The 6,000-nt window shown below is 61.7% G+C and overlaps 1 protein-coding gene across 16 annotated transcripts in view; it reads left to right on the top strand.

Annotated features, from left to right (window-relative positions):
• The first annotated feature begins 547 nt into the window (after window positions 1-547).
• ARFGAP1 (ARF GTPase activating protein 1) overlaps window positions 548-6,000 on the top strand; it is a 96,358-nt gene continuing 90,905 nt past the window's right edge. For 12 of the 16 annotated variants that reach the window (XM_073309085.1, XM_073309080.1, XM_073309081.1 and 9 more), the window contains exon 1: window positions 548-647. The gene's annotated coding sequence lies outside the window, so the exon portion shown is untranslated. Of the gene's footprint in view, window positions 648-3,508; window positions 3,669-6,000 lie in introns of all 16 variants that reach the window. The other 4 variants (XM_073309072.1, XM_073309074.1, XM_073309073.1 and 1 more) reach the window with 3 other exon arrangements.

The raw sequence follows: 6,000 nt of genomic DNA, 5'->3' as shown, positions 1-6,000 counted from the left end.
TCTCCAATTTATCCACATCCTTCTTGAAGTGTGGGGCCCAAAACTGGACACAGTACTCCAGATGAGGCCTCACCAGTGTCGAATAGAGGGGAACGATCACGTCCCTCGATCTGCTCGCTATGCCCCTACTTATACATCCCAAAATGCCATTGGCCTTCTTGGCAGCAAGGGCACACTGCTGACTCATATCCAGCTTCTCGTCCACTGTCACCCCTCGGTCCTTTTCCGCAGAACTGCTGCCGAGCCATTCGGCCCCTAGTCTGTAGCGGTGCAGATAGGTGGGGTGCATATCTTACATAGGTGCCTATTAGCCCCCCCGATTTCTCACAGGTGCTGTCTGGTCCCCCTCACTCTCCCTGCCCCCCTCTGGGTGTCTGTGTTTGAGTGTCCCTCTCTGAGCCCGTGTCTCTCCGTCCGTCCATCGCTGTCTGTCTGCCTCTTCCTCCCGCCTTTGCCTGGGCGTCCCTGTCTGCGCGCGCCCCTCCGGTGCGTCCCCCCCCCCCGCCCGCAGGCCGGGCCCGAGGGGGTTAACCCCGTCCCCGTTCCCAGCATGCTTTGCAAACCTGCAACGTCGCCGGGGCCGGCGGCGGCTGCGCTGTGAGGAGCCGGGGGAGAGCGAAAGCCGGGGCCGCCCGCTGCCGCAGGAGGTACAGAGCCGGCCCCGGCCCCGGCCCCGGGCAGGGACCCCCCGGCCCCCGCCGCACCCCCTCAGCCGGGGGACCCCGGCCCGCCGTGGGGCATGTCCGGCCTCCCTCAGCCGCCCCCGGGCTCCCCTCAGGATCCCCGGAGCCGCCCGCTTCCCCCCGGCCTCCCTCAGGCCCCGGGTCGCCCGTCCCTCCCCCTCCCCGCCCCCGGGGCTTCTTGGCGCTGGCCTCCCTTCAGCCCGATCCCGGCCCTGGCCTACCCCCTCCCGGAGCCGGTCCCCCCCTCCCGGCCCCGGCCTACCCCTCCCGGCCCCGGCCTACCCCTCCCGGCCTACCCCGCCCCCCCTCCCGGAGCCGGTCCCCCCCCCGCCCTGGCCTACCCCGCCCCCCCCTCCCGGAGCCGGTCCCCCCCCCCGCCCTGGCCTACCCCGCTCCCCCCTCCCGGAGCCGGTCCCCCCCTCCCGGCCCTGGCCTACCCCGGGCCCCCCCTCCCGGCCTACCCCGGGCCCCCTCCCGGAGCCGGGCCCCCCCTCCCGGCCTACCCCGCCCCCCTCCCGGAGCCGGTCCCCCCCCCGGCCCTGGCCTACCTCGCCCCCCCCCTTGGAGCCAGTTCCCCCCCCCCCCGGCCCTGGCCTACCTCGCCCCCGCCCCCCCCTCGGAGCCGGTTCTCCCCCCCCCCCCCGGCCCTGGCCTACCTCGCCCCCGCCCCCCCCTCGGAGCCGGTTCTCCCCCCCCCCCCGGCCCTGGCCTACCTCGCCCCCGCCCCCCCCTCGGAGCCGGTTCTCCCCCCCCCCCGGCCCTGGCCTACCTCGCCCCCGCCCCCCCCCTCGGAGCCGGTCCCCTCCCCCCGGCCCTGGCCTACCTCGCCCCCGCCCCCCCCCTCGGAGCCGGTCCCCTCCCCCCGGCCCTGGCCTACCCCGCCCCCGCCCCCCCCCCTCGGAGCCGGTCCCCTCCCCTCGGCCCTGGCCTACCCCGCCCCCCCCTCGGAGTTAGTCCCCCCCCCCAGGCCCTGGCCTACCTCGCCCCCCCCCCCCGGAGCCGGTTCTCCCCCCCCCCGGCCCTGGCCTACCTCGCCCCCGCCCCCCCCTCGGAGCCGGTTCTCCCCCCCCCCGGCCCTGGCCTACCTCGCCCCCGCCCCCCCCTCGGAGCCGGTTCTCCCCCCCCCCCCCCCGGCCCTGGCCTACCCCGCCCCCCCCCTCGGAGCCGGTCCCCTCCTCCCGGCCCTGGCCTACCCCGCCCCCGCCCCCCCCCCCCCGGAGCCGGTCCCCTCCCCCCGGCCCTGGCCTACCCCGCCCCCCCCTCGGAGTTAGTCCCCCCCCCCCAGGCCCTGGCCTACCACGCTCCCCCTCGGAGCCGGTTCCCCCCCCCAGCCCTGGCCTACCACGCCCCCCCCTCGGAGCCGGTTCTCCCCCCCCCCCCCGCCCTGGCCTACCTCGCCCCCGCCCCCCCTCCCGGAGCCGGGCCCCCCCCTCCCGGCCCCGGCCTACCCCGGGCCCCCCCTCCCGGAGCCGGGCCCCCCCCTCCCGGCCCCGGCCTACCCCGGGCCCCCCTCCCGGAGCCGGGCCCCCCCTCCCGGCCTACCCCGGGCCCCCCTCCCGGCCTACCCCGGGCCCCCTCCTGGAGCCGGGCCCCCCCCTCCCGGCCTACCCCGCCCCCCCTTCCGGAGCCGGTCCCCCCCCCGGCCCTGGCCTACCCCGCCCCCCCCCTTGGAGCCAGTTCCCCCCCCCCCCGGCCCTGGCCTACCTCGCCCTCCCCCCCCCCCGGCCCTGGCCTACCCCGCCCCCCCCCTTGGAGCCAGTTCCCCCCCCCCGGCCCTGGCCTACCTCGCCCCCACCCCCCCCCCGGCCCTGGCCTACCTCGCCCCCGCCCCCCCCTCGGAGCCGGTTCTCCCCCCCCCGGCCCTGGCCTACCTCGCCCCCGCCCCCCCCTCGGAGCCGGTTCTCCCCCCCCCCCCCCCCGGCCCTGGCCTACCTCGCCCCCGCCCCCCCCTCGGAGCCGGTTCTCCCCCCCCCCCGGCCCTGGCCTACCTCGCCCCCGCCCCCCCCCCTCGGAGCCGGTCCCCTCCCCCCGGCCCTGGCCTACCCCGCCCCCCCCCCTCGGAGCCGGTCCCCTCCCCCCGGCCCTGGCCTACCCCGCCCCCCCCTCGGAGTTAGTCCCCCCCCCCAGGCCCTGGCCTACCACGCCCCCCCTCGGAGCCGGTTCCCCCCCCCCAGCCCTGGCCTACCACGCCCCCCCCTCGGAGCCGGTTCTCCCCCCCCCCCCCCCGGCCCTGGCCTACCTCGCCCCCGCCCCCCCCCTCGGAGCCGGTTCTCCTCCCCCCCCCCGGCCCTGGTCTACCTCGCCCCTGCCCCCCCCCCCCGCCCTGGCCTACCTCGCCCCGCCCCCCAACCTCATCCCTCCCCCTGGCCTCAGGCCCCGCTCCCCCCCCCCCCCCCCCCCCCCGCTTTCAGCCCTTCTCACCTGTCCGGGAGGGTTCTGCAGGAAGCTCGCTGCAGCCCCCCTCCCCGGTCCTGGGATGCGGAGAGCCCCGGGTTTGAAGTCCTGCCCCTTTGTGTCTCTAGCTGTGGCTGTGACAGTGCCTTGTTAGCCAGGGTTACGGCTGCTGGGTCATGTCCCTTCGCCAGCATAAGCCTTGCAGACGGTAGCCACCTTCCAGCCATCAGTGCAGATGGGGCCCCAGAGCCACCACACTCTGGCCTCTCCCCAGTGATATTGATTGTTTGCTCTGGTGCTTTAAAGGCAGAAAGGAAAAACCGTATTGCTTTTTTTTAAAGTACTGCTTCAAATAAGACTTAGTCCATTGGATCTGTTTTTAAGAGCAATGCTCTTCTGTCTCTCTCCCTCCCTCCCCCCCCCCACATAAGTCTTCTAGAGAGGAGAAGCCTCCATCCTCATTAGGAATCTGGTCATGTTCTGAAATGGTCTTCAAGAACGGAGCCTGGATCTGAGTATCTCAGTTTACAGGCTTCATTGGGATGTGGATTCAGAATCTCTTCCACCTTCTCATCTTGAGCTTAGTTTCAGGTAAGATGGTTGTGCTGGTCAGTGTGGAAAAGCATCTAACTTGAAAAAATGGCTTGAGAATGTTTGTCCACCAGTTAAAACCATTTTAAAAAGTTATGCCCCGCAGACTGATATCACCATCTTACCTAAGACATCTTTAATCCTGATGAAGTCTGTAAACTAAGATATCTGGAACCTATCCCATCACATTGTTTACTTTTTATGTAGTATCCTCTATATGGTGTATTGCAAAACTCTTTAGAGTTTCAACCATATGACTAGTCCACCATGTCAGAGTTTCAAAGTCCTGCTGTAGCTGTTTTAAACCCTGAACATCATAATTGTACTTGTAGATCAGCTACTTCTACTACCACTTCACTACTTTGCTTTTAGTAAAACAAAAGGATGATTAATAGATGATTTGGGTAAACATGATTCTTCAGTGCTGAGGTAGTCAGCATGGATGACATCCTGGTTTGTGGAAATCATTGCTGTAGGAAATACACAGAGTACACTTTTACTCTCCAGTGTGGAAGCAGATGACTTGAATATTCAAGACCAGGAAACAAAACATTCCAGGATACTTAATATACTGATCCATTGTAAATTTGTTCTGCTGTAGAATGTTAGCTGGCACATTTAGTCTAAAATTTCATAGTTAACTTGTACGTATGTTTGCCATAAATACACAATTCAGACAAACTTTCTTTTCCATTCAATATTGAATCTTCTTTTCCTCTGTAATATTGGAGGGAATACTTTAAACAATTACATTCCTTAAAGAAAACTTATTTCCACAAGATAAATGTTACTTTTCTTTATAATTTGTTCTCTGCCTTTTCAGTATTTATAATTTGTAGAAAATCAGGAAAACAGTGTTTAGTGTACTGAAGAATAGAGGCAGTGGTGATTAGGTGACTGCACAGTGGTTCAGTAATTCAGCTATACTGTAATTTAAAGTGTTCTGTGTCCACAATGCAGGTTCAAGGAGCCAAACTTCCAAACAAAATTACAAATTCTAATTGTTCTTGCCAGTTCCTCAGCTGAATGCCGGAAGATGACCAATATCTGCAAATGTGTGTGTAAAGCTGTGAACTTTTAGTGTATTACTATGGTTGTGGCTTGACTCTTAGACTACAGCAGAACCCTGTTTATCTGATCTAGTTGGGACCTGGGGCCAGATCAGATAATCAAAAATCTGGAGAAACCGTACAATAGGAAAGTGCAATGCTGCAGCGTCATCTAATGGCCCCGAGAGATATTGCCCTCTTCTGGACCTTTGTGCTCTTGTTGTCTGTATAAAGATTGTTGGGTAATGGAGGGTAGAATAAACAGGGCTCTGCTGTATTTCTAGGTTGACTTTAATGACTGTGTGATGCTTGGAATAGATGAACCCATAATTGAATCACATTCACATAGAAAATAAACATTGGGGGGACTAGATGACTTGGGATTTAGAGGACTACTAGTAAAGAATACTGGAGAGAGACATAGTCTGAGCACAAAACTAGGAGCCAGGGACTTCTGAATTCTAATCCTGGTTCAATAGGTCTCTCGTTAGCTCTGGGTAATTCACTTAACCTCTCTCTGCTTCCCTTTCCCCACCTGTACAATGGATATTTTTGTCTACCTCACAGAGGTGCTGTGAAGATTCATGACTTGCATAGCACTGTAAAGTTGCTGTGATCATGGGAGTCACAGCTTTATAACTACCCCTGTAATGCTTTCTTGAGTAATGGAATCCCACTTTACAGCTATGTCATCTGAATCAGGAACTTAAGTTCCTTCTCCACTTGAGTCCTCTGCGTTTTGCCAGCCAGATGGAGCCTTGTGGGTAGGGGGAGAGCAGCTTCGCAGCCTGACTTCATTTTTTCAACCTCCCCCGTCACGCAGCGCTGATGAGCGCCATGGAGGAAGGGGTAGGGGAGCAGAAGCAAAGTGTATTGAGCAGGGCAGTCAGATCTCTCCCTCCTTAACCAGTGCAAGTCTAGGCCAAAAGACTTGCTTCAGACTCTTCCTCCTCCACCAGAACCACAGTGTATCGTGGCCAGAGGAGGAGCCTAATTTCCAGAATGGGGCGTCTGTTTAGATCTCTGGCCAGTAAGGCTAGAAGGTTTTCTGATTGGAGTAGACAGCCCCTGTCTCTTTTCCCCACTATTCTGAATGAAAACCTACTCTAGCATTTCTAGATGAGGGAGAAGGAGGGCAGGCAAATAACACCAGAGAGAGACTATATCACGTACCTATGCACCATTCTGCAAATTTGAAATAACCCTTTAAAAGAGAGTGGAGGCAGAGTTGAAAGAGAACAGAAGAAAATGATGTAACTAAATATATTCCCCACCCTCATTAT

The sequence above is a fragment of the Lepidochelys kempii genome, chromosome 13, assembly GCF_965140265.1.
Source record: "Lepidochelys kempii isolate rLepKem1 chromosome 13, rLepKem1.hap2, whole genome shotgun sequence".
NCBI classification, from domain to species: Eukaryota; Metazoa; Chordata; order Testudines; family Cheloniidae; genus Lepidochelys; species Lepidochelys kempii.
This window is presented reverse-complemented; position numbering and strand designations above follow the sequence as displayed.